The sequence below is a fragment of the Scophthalmus maximus genome, chromosome 14 (genome assembly GCF_022379125.1).
Source record: "Scophthalmus maximus strain ysfricsl-2021 chromosome 14, ASM2237912v1, whole genome shotgun sequence".
NCBI classification, from domain to species: Eukaryota; Metazoa; Chordata; class Actinopteri; order Pleuronectiformes; family Scophthalmidae; genus Scophthalmus; species Scophthalmus maximus.
In genome coordinates, this window is record NC_061528.1 from 17,234,652 (window position 1) to 17,255,947 (window position 21,296).

Here is a 21,296-nt window from a genome sequence, read left to right on the forward strand (position 1 = left end):
CGTGCTTGGCAGCCAGCGGGCTCAAAAAAGCCGTCAGCTGTCACGCCATCTGCACAGCGACGCCGTGGCGCGCTGAGGCTTCGTCTCTTGTCGTCCATCACCGTCACGTCATCGGCCGGCCGGTCCCCTTCACCCGAGTTCATATCCACCGAGTATTTTAAGATGACGTTGGTGATTTTGATTCTTTAGAATATGGATGTAGTTTATCTGATGAGGGAGGAATGAAAAACTAAACTGACAATAACCGCTGACAAGACAAAAGGATGATCAGATTGATAGATACCTCTGAACAGTGAATAATATCTGTCAGTGGTGCTGGACAGGTCATGTGAAATTAAAGTTTGCAAACGCAAACTGATCGAAAGCTTCTGTTTTTTAGCTTTTTAATCATGCACCCATTGCACTGTTTCTAGTGTGTTATTGGAAGGCCACTGGAGTGTTTTGCTCCTAGATTGTGATGAAATGTCACAGTCATAAGTACAGAGAATAACTGGGCTTAACACAATCATATTTTTAATAATTATATTTTAGACACAACAGCAAGTATAACTAATGCTCTTGACTACTTAAAACAAACAAAACCCCCCCAGTTAAGGACCTTCACTGGACACGTATGAAGGAGATGAAGAGAACACTTGAGGCGTGACACTTCCCTGAACTGTACTGTCACAGACGGCCGGGGGAGAGGAGTGTAACACTGACGGCAATTTTTTTATCGGTGCGGTCTGCAAACGTCAGTATGCAACGTTCAATAAAGGATTTTCATGAGGTTGCGTATTGAGACCGTTATATTATCTGAACCTTGCAGAAAAAGGGATGACGGATACATTCTAACTGGAAAATGAAAATGTGTTGAGGGAGGCTGTATCATCGTGTATAACTTGATACATTAATATTGCAGTCCTTTCTTTTTCTTTTTTTCTTAACGGTAATAACGCCTCCCCTAATTTAACTGAAAGGAGGCAAGACGGGTCATTGAACTCTGTTTTGAGTTTCAGCTCATTGTAAAAAAAGTTTGCCACTTTAGAAACCGGGTTAACTGCACTGTATAAGTTTAGGTCATCTTAGCGTAAACTCCATTACCAGCCGATGTCCCTCAAAAACTGTTTTGTCTCCAGGTTTCACAAGAAGAAATCAGCTGCCTAAGCATTCTTTTTTTCTAGCCTGGCGTAGCCAAAATAATACTCTGGGTTCATTTTTTTTTATTTCCAAGAGGCGTTACCGATGTACGCAGAGCAAAATGCCTCCTGGCGCAATTGGATAGACCTACAACCGGTGAGAGCAACGAGTCATGTGACGTTCCGTTGAGCGACGCGAAAATGTCAAAAGACTAGAGCAGAGGGGAGACGCCTGTGATGATGATTCCGCAATGTCTGTGAACCGGCATTGCCGTTTTTGTGGAAGAAATGTGAAAATATCGGGTACTTCTAGTCAAATGCTTGTTCATCAGCGGCAGCCATCTTGGTTGTCTACAAAAGTCGCTTCTCTCATTGCGTCGCGGTATAAACCCCGCCCATAATCAGATCACCGGTTGTGATTGGACTGGCAAGATTTCTGCCGGTTGGAAATCACTTCCCAACGGAGGCTCTCGAGACTGTAGTCTGGCAGGAATGATCTCCCGGAATTTGTCCGGGTCCCAGGCCAGATTTCCCACTCCATAATTCATTAATATTAGATTTCTTACCAGTTGTTGTCTTAATTCTATCACAATTGATATTGTGGTGCTCATGTGTAACTGCAGCGGATGCAGTGTTTCCCCTAGCATTGAATTGGGGGGGGCGCCCCGCCCCTCAAACTGGAGCCCCTGCCCCCAAGTCATTTTTTTTGTGTATTTTACATATAATGCCAAGTCATTTAAGGTCACTCTCCTTATACACCTTATTCCTCGTTCCTGTATGAAAGATTGTGGATGAAACTAGATGTGATCCATAATGAAAATTCCACTCATTGCTGTGTTGAGTTTCACTGCACATCCTCATAGTTTAGGCACGGGCAACTTTCAACCTCTGCTGTCACATTAGCCCTCAGACTTCTCTTCGTTTTCTCCCTTTGCTCTCGGCTGTTAGTGGAGCGGACGAGAAAGAAAATCCCCAGAGCAGATGATAGCGGCGGTTCAATGCTCTCAAAATTCAAACTGATGCGTTTACTTTTGCTAAATTAGCAGCAGCAGCGCACACTTGAGAGACTGCGCGCACCTCGGAGACTCGGCAGCATAAGTACTGGTGTAGTCTGTCCTCCTCCGCCGTTGCATTACTTGGTCACAAGACACAAAAGTGAAAGAGAGAAAGAAAACACAAGGTGAGTCACAGCAACTCCCAGCTCAGTTATGTAACACATCTTTAGAACATTAAAAATAAGAATAAAAAAAACAACAACAACTTGTGCTTCAGTACGTAGATGCTCCACTTTTATGGCTGAGTTCCTGTTGTTTTTCCACGTTGCTGCATTTAGGTCACATGAAGCCAGACAACAGCAAATATGTTGATCTTAAAAAATGAAGTCCAATCAAAGCATGTGCATGTCGTGTGGGATTAGTGAGTGTAAGACCGTGTGGAGGACATTCCTCATTTGATGGTATTTTGGATTCGCTGAAGGTCAGTTGTTATCTGCGTCACTGCTGAACCAGATACATCTTAGATACATGTGTAAATCTGAAAAATGAGGATTTACAATTTTTTTTGTGAAATTGCGCGTTCGATTTTGGGCTCGTATTCAGTCGGCATGTGCATGCAGCTTCATACATGTGCGGCGAATAGGTTTCTTGGGATTCATAAGAACGTATTTCTGATGTGCGTACATGCCTTTGGTCGTTGTCTCTGAAGATGCACACGTCGCATGTAAAAATATGTAAATGAATGGCCAACTGTGAGGAAGGTGACTCATGTGCAAGGAATCCTCGTGGCAGCTCGGAGAGGTGTGGAGCACCTTGGTGGATGTTTTGAATATAGATGATGGTGGCAGGCTCACACACACACACACACACACACACACACACACACACACACACACACAGTATCCACAGGAGGTAGTAGGGTGCAATAGATCAAGACTGTTTTTTTTTTTTGTCAAAGCCTTATGCTGAAGCTGCGTCGGCGCCCTGTGGTCTGTAACACTAACCCCACAAGCCTATTTTGAGGTGAGAGAATTCATTTTGTTTGAGATAGGATCATAAAGTTCTACATTGTGTTCTGAGGTGTCGGTATTTTACATACAGGTACGTGGTCTTCCAATTGCTTTTTCCGCATCAAAATTGCCACTAACGCATCCGTTGGGACGCCTTGTATCAGGCGGGTTGTTTGGGCAGCCTGAGATAAGTAACTTCATCCTGATTTATTTCAAAGTCACCCCGCACCACCTCCATTTTCTGTCCTCTTGCCTGTAACAGTGGAACTGCGGGGCACTAATGCGATTGGTCGACGGGGCGGCATCTGTTCGCTGTCAACCAAAGCCTTCGTTGGATGTCGGGGGCCGTGTGCTGCCCAGTCCGTTTTCATTGCTGTTGCGTCGTGGTATCGTTGTGGTGTCGCTGCGATCAGGTGCTGGTCAGAGTGGAGCTGCCCGCGGGGGTGGGAAGGGTCACAAGGGTGTTGGCCGGCAGTTTCTTCTTAACCCCTGGTGGTCCAGCTTCATGCTATCGACTGCCCGCCGAGATTCTTTATTTTCTGTGCCGCTTGAGGTTGAATGTCCGGAGTTTCCTCACCCAAAATGTTCTGTCATGGTCTTTTAAGAAATCATACGCGCTTGTGTGAAACACTGGACACAGCCTCATTTCAGCACTACGATTAAAGGCGGAGACTTTCTGTTGACTGGGTCTCTAGAGATTTACTGCAGGATCTAAACCAGACTCGCATAGAGCAATTCAATGTTCACAATCCAATCAACTTCAACCCTTGTGTTATTAGTTATTATTTTAAATGTATTTTAAGACACTAACATAGCAGCTACACAGATATATTAACGATTTCCCTTTTTTTCTTCCTGCAGGAGCTGTGTGTGGCTTTTGTGGACGGCAGAGGATTGGCGCATGAAACGGCTCTCCCTTTGATTACTGTCCCGCACGGTGAGTCCAGAACTGTGACATTCAATACTTTCAGCCGGGACTTATACACCATGTGGCGATTACAGGTCGCACTCTGGGTAAACCTAGACGACCCCTCATTCCGAATAAATCGAAGAGGTGGACTTGTTCTAATGGAAAATACCTATTTCTGCGACTGATTGAACAAGGGACTAGTGAAAAGAGAGTGAGGTAAATCGCAAACAACCGAATGGTGTCTTTTCGGCTGCAAATCGTTGCAGATGCGCTTTGTAAACTTGGCAGCTCGGCCACCCATTCCTGGCTTTCCCTCTTTGATCGATAGCATAAAGTCATGTCAACAGAAAGCCATTGATATCTGAGACAAAATCAGCATCGTACCTGTAAAGTTAGAGTCTGCTGTGCTGACTGCACGAGTCTGTCGGCGCTCGTGGACTCGCTCCAGTGGCCGCTGGCCAAATGAGGGCTAACATTACCACTCGCTCATAAGTGAAGATGTCATAAACATACACTGCGTGCCAGGTGCCAGCTCGCATCACCTTCAGTGTTTAGATACACCGGAGTGGATATATGCAGGGTCCCCCCCCCCCCCCTCTCTTTTCAGTCTTTGAGGAGTGCAACTCATATCTCAGCTCCACTGTGGCTATTTTTAGAATAGCTGAAATATCAGGGGGATCCTCCACTCTTCCTCCATCCCTATTTGTCTGTCTCTCTCTCTCTCTCTCTCTCTCTGCCTGTCTCTTCCGTTTACCCCCGGCCCGATTGAATCTCCAAACCCTCGGCTCTGCCGCGCGAGGGTGATTAATTATACTGCATGGGAATAGATTTACATACAGTACATACAGTCTGTTCCCCATGTCCTTTTCTCCGTCATTGACACAAGATGCGAGTCTGTTTACTCATCACTGGCAGTACTATGCAGCCGGTAATAGCAGAGCCTGTGGCTCTGGAGAACATGAGGTAACCAAGGTTATCTCAGTTGAGGTGAGATTTAAAAAAAGAAAGAAGTAGAAAACCTTCATTTGAAACGTTGATTGTAGATTTTGTGTTGACCAGGTAAGACATAAGCGGGTGGCATTGTGGGAAGTGTCGGAGCCAGTGTTTTTGGCGCTTGGCCTAAATAAGCTAAAAGTCAGCGCGTCGTGGCCTTTTCTGTATCTGATCTTGACCTTTATTTTTTTTTTTGAAATCTCTTTTGCATGTCCCCCAACTTTAATGGTGCGTTCACACTGGACGCGATGCGAAATGTTCGCGTCGCTTTGCTCACACGAGTTTGGTCGCGCGCGTAAAACAAGTTGGGTCACGGGAATATTTGCCCGCTCTTCCTTCCACTTTCTCCGACAAACCTCATCTGAACCAACACACACACAGGCGAAGACAGACGGACACACACATGCACGTAAACATGAACTGTCGAAGGAAAAATAAGGCAGACGCGAATGCCGATGGCAAAGCTACACAAAGCGGTTGTGCGTCCTCGTTCACTTCCTGCCGAGCCCTCTTCTTCTTCACCCGGTCACGATACGAAAAGCGACCCGGTCGGGCGGCCGGCACGCAGCGAACGTAGTGATCCTCCATTTGTGATTCAATGACAGGACGTCTGACGACAGTGGCGGCGGGAGGATCGCGACGCCGATTGGCGTCAAGTTGCGTCTTTGCATTGACTTTGTGTGTAATCTACTCGTGCGAATCATTCACGTCGGTGTGAACGCGGCGTAAGGAAGTGCGTCCGTTGAAGATCGCACTACTGTCCTTTTTTTTTTGGGTTTTCTTCTATTCTTCTTATCGGTTAAACAAGTAGCACGGGGCAGTGGCTCTCACTGTGCAGGTGGTGTTATTAACGGGAAGAGACGTTTGCTGCCCTCGCTCCACTCCTCTTAAATAGTCCTCATTTTCCTGCTCGGTGCTCGGGGGACACAACTGTCAGGCGGAGAAGGAGGGCTGCCTCAGATTCCCATCCCCACCGGTGTGAGCCGTGCCCAGTGGCACTCAGGTGATGGCGCCAGGCTGCCTTCATGAGGACTCCCTTTTCTTTCTCCCAGGGTGACGGTGGAGGTAAACAGTGTTGTCAGTTCCACCTGTGCCTGAGTCATTCCGTTAAGGGCAGAGGCGGCGTGGCCTGCATTAGCTCCTCTCTCCGCCCCAGATGACGTGAATGATGCAAGCACATATTTGTTCGCTGACGTTTGTCTCCCAAACTCCCAAAAGCTGCTGTGAATTCCCATCGTTTGAAACAAACATTTTTGTGAGTTCATGGCGTCAACATCACCAGGCGGGGAGCGCTCTACGAAAGACACACATTGTGGGTTGGCTCCGGCGTCGTGGCCTCCTGCTTCCACCTCTGTTATCGAAACAAATCTTTAGTGCAGTGTCGGCAAGACAGCCACCGCTCGTTCCAGCTCGAGTGCAATGTGCTGCTGCGGGATTGTAGATGGAGACGTTTAACAAGCCTGGCACTCTGCGAGTCTGCTGACTCATGGCGCTCACAGTGGTTTGATTTGTTTTTCGTGTTTGCTATTGAAGGACAAATTCACACAGTGTAAAAAAGAAAAGGTAGATTCAATTCCACGTTTTGTTTTTTTTTACTGTAAAGAATTTAGCAAAAGTAACGATATCTGTGTTGCCCTTACACGTTTAACCCAGTGTGCATTTTTGCCTTGGTGGCGTTGTTGCAGATATATTAATGGCTACGACACATTGCGTGATATACTGTCAGGTCTTGGCTGAATGAAAGATGAGAGCCGTGTGCAATAGTAACGCGATCATTTCACCAATTTGTCTTGCCGCTGCTAGAACTGACTGCCTCCATTGTTTTAATCTTCATACCTCCAGAAAATAAGCCAGCCATATTTCATCTATATATACAGTATATCTCAAATGTCACGGCTATCCCCTCTGCTTGGAAATATGGCGGTCCTGTTGAAATTGTGATGGCAAAACTGCTGAGCTGACCCATATTAGTGAAGGCCCATTAATACCGCTCCCCAGATTGTTCAGGATCCTATTACTGAAACATTTACTGAGTTCCAGCCCCATGAAATGATGGTTTTTTTTTTTAAAGAAGCTTAATTCCTCCATGAGCTGTGTGCTGCAGCTCCAACTGCACACTGATAAGTGGACCAAATCGGCAAATATTCAATTCGCAATATCTATACTCTTGTTTTTCTGAACACCGGCCAGCGTATTCCTGTCCCTTTTAGGTGACCCCCTGGTGTCGTTGCCTCATATGTCTCCCTCCCTTTCGCTTCACACCTCGGAAAACTGTGCCCCACACCCGTCCAAAGGGGCTCTAACCCATCAGGCACTGGCCAGGTGGAACAGATGGCCTAGCAGGAAGCAAGTGGCATGTCGCGTGTCCAGCTAGCACAGAAAAACAAGAAGCTCTACAAGTTTTCGAGCTGACAAGATTGATTGGAAGAGAGCGGGAGATGTTTTTTTTTTTGTCACAAATGTTGGGACGCCCCTCATCCAGAGCAGCATGCGAGGTGTCCCCCTGTAGATAAAGCCAATGACCAAAACTATAGTCAAACAAAGGGGACGTGATAAAAGGTGAAACAAAAATCAAATGGCGTTGGTTTTATTGCTATAATTTAACTATTATAACTATTATATAATAATAACTATTCTCTCTTCTTTTCTTCTAATCCACATAAACCATGGGCCTCTGATTATGAGTCTTCTCTCAGTGCACTGATGTGATCTGATGTGAAAATCATCATCAGCATTCTAACTATTAGAGCTCGACCGATGAGGCCGATGCTGATACCAACATTGGGGATTAAAAGGTTTTCGATGCAGATATAATTATAATTTGATGATGATTCCTGCGATATCATTATCAAAACCGTTATGACAAAGAAATGTAATTGAGGCTGCATATTTTACAGTTCAACCATGAACTTTATTATAAATAACTATAAATAAAAAATACAACCAAAATACAACCAAACATAAAGAACTTAAAAGTTTAATATCGGCGCATATCAGCGAACATGAATGCTGATACGGGTATGTCTTTGAAAGTGGCTCATATCGGCCGTCGGCCTCTAAAATAAGCTGTTACTGTATTGTGGCCTCTCTGTCTTCAGATGCTCTAAAAGCATATGCTCCGATCCAGCAGTCAGAGCGGTTCACATCACACTGATGAGCGTGTATTTACACGTGAGGAATCCATCTGGAGAGGCCCTGCTTGTTTTCACACTCGGCGCCCACCCTCTGTTGATCTGTTTCTCACTGTCTCTCACACTTCTTGTTTTTTTTTCTCTTTTTTTTTTCCCTCGCTAGCTGTCATACCCAGAAATATATTCTATACGTACACAAGCTTTCCCACCGTCCGCGCCTGTGCCCAGACGGGAGACGGACACATCCGATCATCGAACGCGACGCGTTTGTCTCGGAGCCTTAAAGGAAAGTGGGAGGCGGTGACCAGATGCGAAAAAAACAACGCAGTCACCGAGGCGAAAGCTGCGGCGGCGGCGGCTGCTTTCACGGATTCGACGCAGCAGAGTGAGTCTGCTTAGCGTCTGAGTGACATCTGCTTTGCGCTGCGCACGCTGCAGATGGGACTGTGTGCATCTGGGACACTGATTACAACTTCGTATTACCACAGTGGCTGGGTTGTGTTTACGTAGCCTTACCGTAACATCGGTTCTGTGTACGTCTGGGATAAGTGATGATCCCAGGTGGTATTATTCAATGCTGACATGTTGCGTACACACAGTCTCTCTGGGTATAATTATACACTGGGGGCATTTTGATAATGGAGAAGCAGAGTGTCCAATAGAGCCTGACTTATGCTGGATTTCTGAGGCCCGTACCGATGCCCTTTTTTTGGATATAAATTGGAGTAGACAGTAGACAGTATTTAAATGTATTTTACATGCATGCAGAGCATAACTGCAATTTCTGAGTAGAATCCCTTAGGTTTGAATATTGAGTGATTCGTTATACTCCTCCGCCAAACAGCGATTGTCGAGTCACAGCTGAACAACTGCACCCTTGTTAAGCCGTGGATTTCTCCGCATGCTGAAGTTTTGTGCGTGGGGCTCTGGATGGAAAGCTACTGGTTATATAAAGAGTCTAGAGGGTGGTGTGTGTTTTTATTTTCATTTTTTTTTTTTGGGATCATCTTTCCCAACCCACAAGTGCAGCCGAAACACTCGTAGAAACTTTGAGCAAGAATGCAAACAGTTGGCCCGACTTGTGTGTAGGAACTCTGGTGTAACGGATGGCAACGTAGCACTGACAAGATCGCAGAGCATCATCAGTGGCTTTCCACTTTGTATTGTGTTTTGAAGGGTTAGTGGTTATGAAACAGTAAAACATCCATGGTACTGTTGACCTACTACTGCATGCGAGCCAAAGCAAAGTCATTACCTGAGGCAGTGTTGCATTTGTAAAAAAAACTACAGTTATCTTGTATACTCAAAGATTTTTAAAATTTTATTCAAACACAGTACACAGAGTCATTAACAGACCAACCTCACCTGCTTTTGTCAGGGACATGAAGCTTCACCTTGTGACTTTAAGCACGACGGCATCGATTTGGCTGAGAAAATTTCAACGGTCACTGGCAAGAAATCAGAGGCTGCTTTTGGCTTTTGTCTATCTCTGTCCGATATCAAGGACCCATTGCTTAAAAAAATGTAATCTATAAAAATCATAGAGAGTTTCGAGTACTAAATCTGCCGTCTTTATTGTAAACTGCAAATGTGCAGTGCCAGAATTGAAATTTCGACATCAGTTGCCATGGTAATTAAGAGGATTGGGCAATATCGAACAACCTATATTGGACAAACTATGAAATGTTTCTAAATTGGGGTGGTTTGGTGATCCGGTGGTCGGCGGGCAGGGGCTTTCTGAGGGGAGATTGCATGTTCTGCACGTGCCCGAGTGGATTTCCTCTAGGTGACATAATTTATACCAATGGTTTTGGTATAAACATGGTTCACAAAGTTGGCCCAAGACATGCCAGAGAAATACAAGGTGATGTTTCATGTGTTTAGTAGAGCTCGATTGATATGGATTTTTTTGGGGCTGATGCTGATATCGATTTTAGGGAGTACAATATTCCTGATACGATAGATGCTGATATAGATATATATATTTTTTTTTTCAATGATTCCTAAGATGTCGTTATCAAACCTTAATGACAGAAATGTAAATGAGCCTTAATATTGTAGTTTAACCATAAACATTATCGTAAATAACTATAAATTGGGAGAAAAAAAACTAATACAACCAAATATATAGAAGTTGAAGAAAGAAAATAAACATTTATTTTACCTAAGATGTAAACATGAATGCACATTTAAAGGCTCAAAAGAGTTGGCCGATATTAGCCTTTCACAGACATATGGGTATCGGCCGATATTATCGGCCAACCGATATATCGGTCGGGCTCTAGTTTTGAGTGCTAGTTTAGCCTCCTCAGGTATTTTATGTCAAGATTATATTTAAATTTTAATAGGGGGCGGCTGTGGCTCAGGTGATGGACTGGGTCCTCCACTAATTGGAGAGTTAATGGTTCGATTCCAGACTCATCCACTTCACATACCAAGGTGTCCTTGGGCAAGACGGCGAACCCCGAGTCGCCCCCGATGGCTGTTGGCAGCGCTGTGAATGAGATGCATGACTGATGACAGAGGTCTAGCTAGAAGCGCTTTGAGTGGACCAGAAAAGCGTTAAATGAATGCAGTCCATTTCATTTAAGGCGCCACTGATGTGAGGAATCAATATTGCTTGGTATTTTTTTTCTTCTCTATAACCACTGAAAATAATACAAAACCCCCCCAAAAATAAACTCAAGTCCAATTTGTGTTGAAGTTAAGTGTTGTATATGTTACCAACATGCAACACTTAAGCATTGGTCTTTTTCTCTTGAGCTGCTCTTCGATGCAACGATAAACACGCACACATTCAGATACTGACACACACACACACACACACACACATTGAAATCCCGGCCTTCAACAAAAAGAGTTGTTGCCAGTTAGCAACAGTTTGGCACGATGATTGCAGATGGCGCTGCCTCAGATCAGCCCGTCTGATCTGACATCCAGTTCACACAATAATTACAGACAGCCGCACATAACAAACGGCACAGTGCTGTTTATGGATGCACCTCACGGGTAATGAAAATCCATCATGCTTGTCTGTGTCGGTTGCCGGTCGTTCCAAGCTTTTCATTTCAAGTCGACACGAAAAGATTCTCCTCAGCCAGCTACGCACACACACACACACACACACACACACATGCACACTACACAGGGCTGCACTGAATTGCAAAATATGATCGCTGCACATCAGCAAACAGCTTCTCGACTAACACGGGACAACACAGCAGATGGTGGAATATTGTGTTACAGCTAAACCGCAGCGTGCTGCTCAGGTGTCTGTCAGGCTCATCACTGTCAGACCGCCATCAAGAGTCGGGTTTGGACACGCGTACAAATATCTAAATGAACCAGGTTATTGCGTTTCGTGTTTGCCCTCACTTCACACCGTGTCTTGAAATCTAATATAAACTACAGCCTGACCGATATGGATTTTTTGGGGGGCCGATATTGATATTAGGAGTACAAGATTCCCAATACCGGTACATTGGCCGATATGCGTATATGTATATATATATATAAATATATATATGTGTGTGTGTGTGTGTGTGTGTGTGTGTATATGTATATATGTATACATACAGTATATGTATATGTATGAATGTATGATTCTAATATGTCTATCAAACTTTTATGACAAAGAAATGTAAATGAGGCTTGATACTTTAGTTTAACCATAAACTATCATAAAAACAAATAAAAATGACAAATACTACCAGATAAATAGAACTTGAATTAAGACTAAACACTTATTTTATCTAAAATGTAAACATAAATGCACATTTGAAGGCTCATTTCAGTTGGCCGATAATATCATTCAGGCTCTAAACATATCGGCCGATACAGATACATGTCTGTGAAAGGCTAATATCGGACGATATTATCTGCCAACCGATGTATTGGTCGGGCTCTAATATAAACACTGCGAAAAGCAAGAAAGACACAAACGTTCTTTTATTTTTTTAGAAAGTAATGAGCATTGTAGATACGAGTAAACCATGTCTGAGATCTGCTTTACGCGCTCTGAAATGCGGTCTATTTCCTTAGAAAACACTGAAGACTCCAGGCTGTTGAAGTGAATAAAGGTCACGTCACACGAGAAACCCAAGCGAATACATAGGAGGCTGCACAGTCGTCGCTGTCTTACTAAAGGTACTCAACCAGTCCCCGTGGGTTGATTTTATATATATAATATACTTATTGTTATATTAATAAAAGCAATTTAGCAGCCACAATATGTCTTAGAGTCAGCAGAGAAACCTTCATTCACACACACACACACACACACACACACATTCTTCCTTTGCTCCTTCTAATCAGCCACCGTACCGAGTCACATCAGATTGTTGTGGTCTAAGCCAATTTTCTTTACAACCTCGCCGCCGTCACTGAAAAACCCCCTGCAAGCCTTGCGGGAGAGAGAGAGGCTGTGATTTGATCTCCCTCACCTTGATCAGATTACACACTGGAATTAGTATAATTACAGCTGTTGCTGATTAATGGGCAAACCATAATTAGCACTCTGGATATGGTGAGGCTGTGAAAGAGAGAGAGAGAGAGTGTGTGTGTGTGTGTGTGTGTGTGTGTGTGTGTGTGTGTGTGTGTGTGTGTGTGTGTGTGTGTGAGTGTGAGTGTGAGAGAGAGAGAGAGAAGAAGAAGAAAGGACTTGGTCCTGCATTAGTTGAGGTGTGCGTGCGCATTTGTATTTGCTCAGGCCGGAAAAAAATAATATTACTCATTATCGCTGAAATCCTCAGAGAAACTCTTTGAGTGCGTGCGTGCGTGTGCAATAGAAGAAAGAGTGAGGTACACTAGAGATTAGTGGCTGGAAAACCCAGCTTCAAGAAAGTGAAATTTCTTTCTTTATTATCTTAATTCCTATGATACACAGAGGAGTGTCCATCAGTATCTTAAATGTGTCATATATAATTTCGGATGTTGAACTGTCGTCCCTGTGCGACAGAATCTCAGACGTCAAGACTGCTTCTGAACACGGGATTCCCATATACGGTCGTCTGCTCCAAGCACATGCTCATTCTCCCAAAACACTGCTTGAGAAATATTATAGGCGTTCAATGTACTTCAAGCCTACAAATAACCAAAGGCTCAGGTTTACTTTACATTAATAATCACTAAGTGCTGGGTGCGCTGCTCCTGGACATGCATCTTGACAATCAGCTAATCAGAATAAAGATTAAATTGCCCGTCTCGGATAACAGGCGGGTTTGAGATGAATAAGGATCCACTTGAACTGTGGATCACGCAAAGCGTCTCCAGTGGAGTCCCAGAATTAAAAAAAAAATGTAAGAACTAAATTCTACTTCTCAATATTTATTTTGGATCCTGGGGCTGGTTAGCAGAAAGCTACTAAATCTTACATTTCCTCCAGGGTCAATGAAGTATCTAATCTAATCTCAAATGACCCGAGAGGCCAGTCGGGTTCATATGGAGAAAAGCAGTCAGAGTGAAAGCAGTTTTGATAAATATTCTTTAGAAAACTTCAATAACCACATTATAAAACCGGCCAATGTACAGTGTCACGCAGAAATAAACCAAATGTACACATGAGGAGTTTGACTTATAATATAATAATTGCATTCTAACAATCTTTATTAAACTACAAGAAAGGGGAGAGCATTCACACTTGCACGCACACACACACACACACACACACACACACACACACACACACACACACACACACACACACATTTCCTGTTTCCTCAAACGTGTGCATTGGGTGTTGGATGGACTGAAGCTTGTCAGTTGAGTTTTACGGCGTGTTGATCCTTGTAAAGTTTGTGTCGACTCGATGCTGCGATGGGAATAAGTGTCTCCAGTGCTGCATGCAACTTTTACACACCGCGTCACGGAGATTTGCTGGCTGTCACTTGTCATTTGCCACGGACCCAACTTCTCTGCTAAATGGCAGCCGTCGCGTCCTCTCGAGCGGCCGGCTCGTTTCGCATCCTCTTTTTTTTTTATCCGTCTCTAAACTAAGGAGGACCCTCCTCGCTCGTCATTACAAAGCAGCGGCCCGGCCCGTATTTTACAGTACAAACGCCTGCGATCTACAATAAATCCTGCCCAACTCGGGCTTTGGGAAAAGCATTGTGCTGCCACGGATGAGGACCCGTTCTGAGGTTTTCACTTCACAGCTCAGTGAGTCACTGAGTGCCCTCCCCCCAGTCAATACAAACACGATGGATCATACGGAGCTGCTCCCAGAGTGGCAGAGAGCGGGCGGGGAAACGGTTCAATAAGAGACTGCGCTGTAGGATTTTTTCAAATATTAATAGAGATGTGAGTGTTTATCAGACATTGTGTATGCATGGGCTGTTTATGTGCACTCCAGGTTTTTGACAAGCTAAGCACAGCAAACCTTTCAGTCCGCGAGCAGCGGGCAGCCGAGCAGAATGGAGAGCAGACAAATGGACAGGAGGGCCAAGATAGATTGCTCAGGTGCGACGGTTATCTCCGAGGCAGGGGGCTGAAGAAGTAAACCCTGCCCTGGCTCAACTTTTCTAGCACAGCTTCATAAGAGCTGTGACGTACGTGCACAGACGGAGCCGTTTGTCAGTACGTACTGCTTCCATGGCAAAACGTTCTTAAATATGATAATATAATTACAATTCTTTTCTCTGATTCAAAAGTGAGGCCTGTATTCATTCTGTATTAATGCTGTTGGGGTCCAGGAAGTCTGAGGCCTCATTCCCACTCGCTGGAAAAGCAGACACACTTTCAATGTCGCTGTAAAATCGTGAGAGTTTTGCTCGAGTGGAGGGGCGCGCCCGCCATCTCGATGGTTTGGTGTAAGGTGCTGATCCCAGCTGTGCTAAGTCAGTCTTTTTCTCGTCTTGACGTTCCGATTGAAATCAACCGTGTTTGATAGGATCGTAAGCTTTTAGGCGAGCTATTACCAGGGCCAAACAGGAAGCAGAAAAGCGCGTAGTGGAACACTTGCTGCAACGTCGCATGGAGACTACCTGTGTTGCGCTGTCCCCCGACTTTTAAAAGTCTTTTCAGTGTCTTCTCAAGGTCGTCTAGTGCATGGGAAGCATTCGTTTACTAAAGGCAGTGAGCATATTCCAGGCAGATCCTGTCAATGTCTATCAGTATGAACGGGCCGCATGTGTGAACTGCCAGGTCATTGTCGTGCCGAAAGGTGAAGCGCGGCTCCGGTCTCAGGTCGTGTGAACCCTGCAGAAGGTTTCCTTCAAAGATTCCCCGCGGCGCATGATGCTGCCATCATCATGCCTCCCCATAGGGATGGCGCAGTACTAGCCAAGTGATGAGCAGTGCCAGACGTGGCGTTTGTACTTCAGGTCCAAAGGACCAGAGAATGTTTGATAAACATTGGGCTGTCATGTGCGTTCCACTCAAAGTGTCTCCCGTCTCGCCGCCGTGCCATAAATGTCTGATCGCTGCATTGCTGCTGAGATGGTCGTCCTGGCGCCAGGTTCCATCATCTCTGGAGAGGACGTCTGAAGCTCTGATAGAGTTAACACTGGCTTCTTGCTCACCTCAATGAATAAGGCACACACGCATTATACTTTTACAGTTGCATTTATAGTGGGGGAGTCTGAATACGTAGTAAAACCACTGCATTGCCACCCATTTGTAGAGCTATTTTCCGAGCGTGTGGTTTGTGCTTGTGAGGAAAAAGTGCCCGGAGCTTTTCCTTCCCCCCAAAAACCAAGTTAACCTCACCATGACTCTTTGAATAGGGCCGGCTGTCAGTAACCTGCCCTCTGATTACAGCCTTAGAGGTCGGGATTATGGTTATGAGCCCAATTTTTATTTTCGTAAGAGGAAGAAGAAAAAACCAAGTTCAAGCCAAACACCGCGACTGCCTCGTATGTTGTGCTCGCGCTCAGTGTTGTCGTAGTTTCTTACTCTGCCTTTCGAATGTTGGTTCAGAATAATAACAGCACTTTTATTTTTAGATTCAGATTGGTGGGGCAAACCGTATGCTGTATATCTAACGCCACGGCAGACATAGTTCTCCATAGGTGACGTTGAAACTCAAAACACTTGAATCTTGGTCCTCATCTTTTATTCTCATGCTATCTCTCCATCTTGCAGACAAACACCACCTGCTTAAATATAACGCTGGTGTTGGAAAGCCAACGCAATCTGTAACTGAACCACAGTCAAGAGTGAATAAAAACACGCACAGATGTATAACACATAAGAAAACCTCCTACAAGTGCAACAGATCCATCTGGGGTCATATTTTAAAAGATTCAGTTGTTGTGTGTGTGTGGGGGGGGGGGGGGGTGTTTGGCCTACAACAAGTGTACATGCGCGCACGTGTGTGTGTGTATTTTATTGGCTCTATTGAGTGAATAACATCTGTGATCTGTAGTGATGTTGTTTGCTCCCTGCGGCATCAGGGCCCTTTCGGCGTGACCGCGTCACGGCATGAGTTTGCCGTCAGGATTTTTTTTTCTGGAATGATGTCCATTATATAAGAACTGGAATAAGCGGCATGGCGATGCCAGATCGACATACTGCGACACACACACACACACACACACACACACACACATGCAGCCGCATGCACATATTACCAAACGCTCCATCTGGTGGCGGACAACCGCGCCGAGAGCCGCGCTGCCGCGACTGCAGCGAAAAAGACCCGCCGCCAGCGTGTCGAGGCTTTAATTGCAAAGTTCATTATTTTAGGATTAACGTGGAAAAAAAAACAGTCAGAGAAGGTGAGTTCAGTGCCAATTAAAGCCTCAACACACATTTTTATCACACTTTTAAGATTGCCATTGTTGTATTAGGAATTGCACATCCCTTCAAAGGAAGTAATGTATCCCAGATACACAGATGTATTGGTCAGTTCTAACAGAAATATGTGTGTTACTTAAAAAGGGCCGTCAGCATAGCAGTGCACACACACACGCACGCACGCACACACACACACACACACACACACACACACACAGAGGACCTGGCAGCTCTTTGACGGTGCGGCCGTGTTGGTGCCGAGCTCCATGCTGTTCATCCATTCTGCCTTAGCGAGGTTTCTTCAGACCTGCGAAGTCTGCTGATAAAATTAGCTCAGTGAATTAGCACTGATGAGTCACTCGTTATCAGCCCTGTGTTCCTTGGCAGAAGGGGCGGGCGGCTGGCTCGTTCAGGTCTTCCATCAACCGTAAGAGCAATTCTGTAAACAAATACAACACAGTGTGTGTGGGGGTATGTACATATATTTATATGAAAATACCAACTCAAAAACAGACTCAGTGTGTTTGGTTTCATGGTGAGCGGGAGATGGCTTTTCAGTGTTTCACATCCAGTTGGACACTGAACCACGTGTTTGCTGCATTTCTCAAACTGCTACAGAGCAAATCAGGATACTGAGAAACACCTAATGAGCTCAACCGGTGAAAGATGGTTATCATTTTTTATTTTTTTTTTCATTTTGAATTTTAAAGTGCAGCTTCACTGTTATGTTTTCCAGTGTGCACACGGAAAGGGGAAAGTGTTGCGCAGTTGCCTGACGGTTTCGACGGCTCCTCCTCTCTTCATCCCCGGCACGGACAAAGATACCAAAGTCCAGATGCAGTTTTCAAACGGCAGCAGCACTTTATTCCTCATTTTGCAGACAGTCCCAGAAACGGAGGTACACTGTGGAACGACTGTTTTGTTACTCACTTTGCTGACTGGGGTAATCAGTAATTGAAACTGCCGCCTGCAGTTTATTTGTTTGTGTCGCTCTGCACTGGCGGTGCTGCGCACTAGAAGAAGAAAAAAATGTTCCAGGCTTTTTAACAAGAGCGCTACGGGGTAGATTTTGACAGCTATTTTACCTGGAGCTTAATGAGTCACTGATGCTTAAAAAGGAGCCAGGCATTTATGAAGCTGCAGTAAAACTGTTCCATCAAAATGCCCTGGAAGAACTCTGATATTTGATATTGGAGATTGCCTCTTGCAAACCAATGAAATATTGGAGGATGAGGTTTTGTCTTTCAGCAAAATATGCCTCATATTTGCCTGTATAGATTTAGTAATAAGAGATTGTTGTAGCCTGCCTACTTTCCCTTCCCCCCCGTCTTTATTAAGTGTTTGTTTTTTAGTTTATACGGCTCAGTTCAAAACCTATACTGTCGTCCGTGCGGCGATGCGGCTGAACGCCAGCACATTTTATGACCGCTCAGACCATACATGAAAAATTGATGTGATAGAACGACAAATGGCTTCCTCTTGAATGTTGCATGCCACAAAATGACATAAATTTGCTGGCATGTTTAAGTGCACTCATAAGCAGTCGGATGACATTATGCACTCTTGGCTGGCTGTTGACGTATATACATGTTTACGATGCATCTATAAGGATGAAGCTTGTCTTCTCTTTCTGATTTTGGAAACTTGGGGCGGGGGGGGGCAATCACTTCTCTCTGTGGATGACTGCATTTTCTCCCGTGCTCTCTACCTCCAGTCCCCATTTTGTAGGTGTAAGTGACCAAAATCACTTTTGTGTCTCTTTAGGTGATAGGGAAATTGATATAGAGGCTGGAAACAATCCGATCACAGTGTCAAATGAGCACCAGTGTACAGCTTGTTCTGGGGGTAAGCAATTATCAATAGCTGCGCTTCGGCCGGGGGCGCCGTCGAGGGCCCTGGGTGGGCAGTAACAACCAAAAAACAGCCCTGGCAGCCCATGACCTCATTGTCTGTTCATGTCAACAACAAAAAAAGGCTGCTGCCAACAGTCTGTGTGCCTCTGGTTGACTCTGGTTGCCTCTGCCACTTTCCACCTTTTTAGATGTAAAGTGTGTCCCATTATGTCAGTTCAACTCTCCCTCACTCCGTTGCAAATGCGAGCACCGTTCGTGTTCGGCGACGTCAACGGCGCATCGTGCCCACCCTGGGACATTGCTGCCGTAAATCATAGCGCGTTCGGCTTGTCTGCACCGAGGCGCTTCAACGTTACTCTGTCCCCCCGCGCGTTAGTCTCTTCTTCTATTGTGTCACCGTTGCACCGGGAGTGTGACCCATTCCCATGTGCGGAAAAAAACTAGTTACATAAACAGGGCCCCGAGCGCTTCACCACACGAGTGCCGGCCTGAGACACAGAGTACAGTGTGTACGCGCGCAGTGCAACCTCTGCGTCAGTAGCCATTCAGAATTTGGGATTGACAGTTTAAGTTAATGAATGGGTGTAAATCAAAGCCAACAAAATGGATCATGAGTTATGAATGATAAATTGGATTTATATTGCACCTTTCAGGGTGCCCTCGGCCGCTTTACAGAGTATGGAAAATAAAAAATACAAACAGTTCAAGGGGGCAGAAAAGACAAGAGAAGCTAGGGATGATGAGACCAGTGGTCAAAGGCCTTTGTGAACAGGTGGGCTATAAGACGTTTGTAAAGGTGTCCAGAGATGGGGCGTTACAGACTGCACTAAACGCAACACCCTGTCACCGCGCGCATGTGTGTGTGTGTGTGTGTGTGTGTGTGTGCGCGCACCAGGAGAGAACAGAACATTGTCATTGAAGTCCACTCAAGTTCAATGACAGGAAATCTACCCATAATGCTTTGTAATACATCACAAAGCGTCTCAGGGGGATCCGAATTACCTCTCACATCTGCTGCTGCTCTGTGCCATCATTACCCCAAAACTACACACACACACACACACACACACACACACACACACACACACACCCCTACACTATCAAACATACACCCGGACACCAAGAGCCAAGAGAGGGCCTGTTTGAAATGATTAGACTGTCATAAGCGAAGTGATGATGTGCTTAAACGGAAATGATGGAGAATGTTTCTCCTAATTGATTGCTCTGTCAGTCCAGTGAGTGTGGCTTGTGTTCAAAATGATAATTCTCAGAATCAGTGTGCTTGCATGTGCACAGTGAGACACAAGATGGGGAGAATGAAGTAGAAGACTGCACATAGCTGGGTCTAGCCATTCCCTTCAGGACGTTTGCAGTTTCCTCTGAAGTTCTAATGTGTTGCGGTGAAGCGTCCATGCCTGACGAAAAGAATTCGGGGTAAATAGAGTGACTCTCCGGAGACACTGTTAAGAAGGACAAGCTTCTTCATCGCAATTCTCTTGAAGCTTTTAAGGTGCAATTTGCAGATTTCAAAACATTAATCACCCGTTTGCACTGAACGGCCTCCACTGTAAAGAAAGCGATGGATTGGATTGGAGTTATTTAAAAAAACACGTCAGTAAAGTTTGAATGATTATGACAGTTCAGTTTCCTTGCCCTACCACGTAGCTCAGCAGTTCCTCTTTTTGCAGTTAAAATATTTGTAATTCCTCCCAAGACCAAACATATATATCAGCACATACACACATATTCTTTGCTGCTGCTTCATAATGGATGATGAATGAATCTAATACAAAGTGGAAAAGTTTGTATAAAACATTTTACTCCGCGGGGGGAAAAAAAAAATATTTACAACACCGCAGCAGTTCACAGGTACAATGAATAATTTTACTGTCAGGGCTTTTTGCACTGTTTTTGTGCCACGCCTCAATAAATACCAACCCACTCACGTCAAGTGACATTTTTCATGAAACATTGACCTTCGGGGGGAAAAGATGCAGGCACCGCACTGCACAGATGAGTCACCATCTGTCCGTTTCGGCTCACTAGTTGACAGAGATTAATTGATGGATCACAATCTGTTTGTGTTACACTGAAAAGTCACAAGAAAAAAAAAGTTAGTCCGAAAAATCACCAGCACACTACATATTTGGCAGGAGAGACGTAATCGAGCCTCATCATTGAAAAGCATAATCTCCTTATTTGGCAACATTTCAGGTTTCACCTGACGCCAAAAAGGGAAACCTGATCACGCTGAGGAGGGAATCTTTCTCTCGTGAAGTTTGCAGCATCTGGACACAATGTCACGTACACACAAACGATTGGAGTAGAGAGAGGGTGGGTGTGGTGAGAGAGAGCAACGGAGCGCTGCACACAGCTCTACAACGAAGCAGCGGCACAAAACACTAAGCTGGAGATCTTTTATGTTCTCACGAAAAGTGTGGGGGGGGAATTGGGTAATTTTGAAAGTGTGGCAGGACCAATTTGGGCTATGGCCCGCCTGCCACAGTCCAGGTAATTAATAGGACACACCTTAAAGAGCACCAAAAGTGTGAA

General features: G+C 44.9%; 1 protein-coding gene across 4 annotated transcripts in view; it reads left to right on the forward strand.

The window, feature by feature from the left end:
• Positions 1 to 21,296, forward strand: part of adarb1b (adenosine deaminase RNA specific B1b) — a 116,366-nt gene that overhangs the window by 37,163 nt on the left and 57,907 nt on the right. For 2 of the 4 annotated variants that reach the window (XM_035603672.2, XM_035603671.2), the window contains exon 2: positions 3,985 to 4,060. The gene's annotated coding sequence lies outside the window, so the exon portion shown is untranslated. Of the gene's footprint in view, positions 1 to 3,984; positions 4,061 to 12,198; positions 12,304 to 17,626; positions 17,789 to 21,296 lie in introns of those variants that run through there. The other 2 variants (XM_035603673.2, XM_035603674.2) reach the window with 2 other exon arrangements.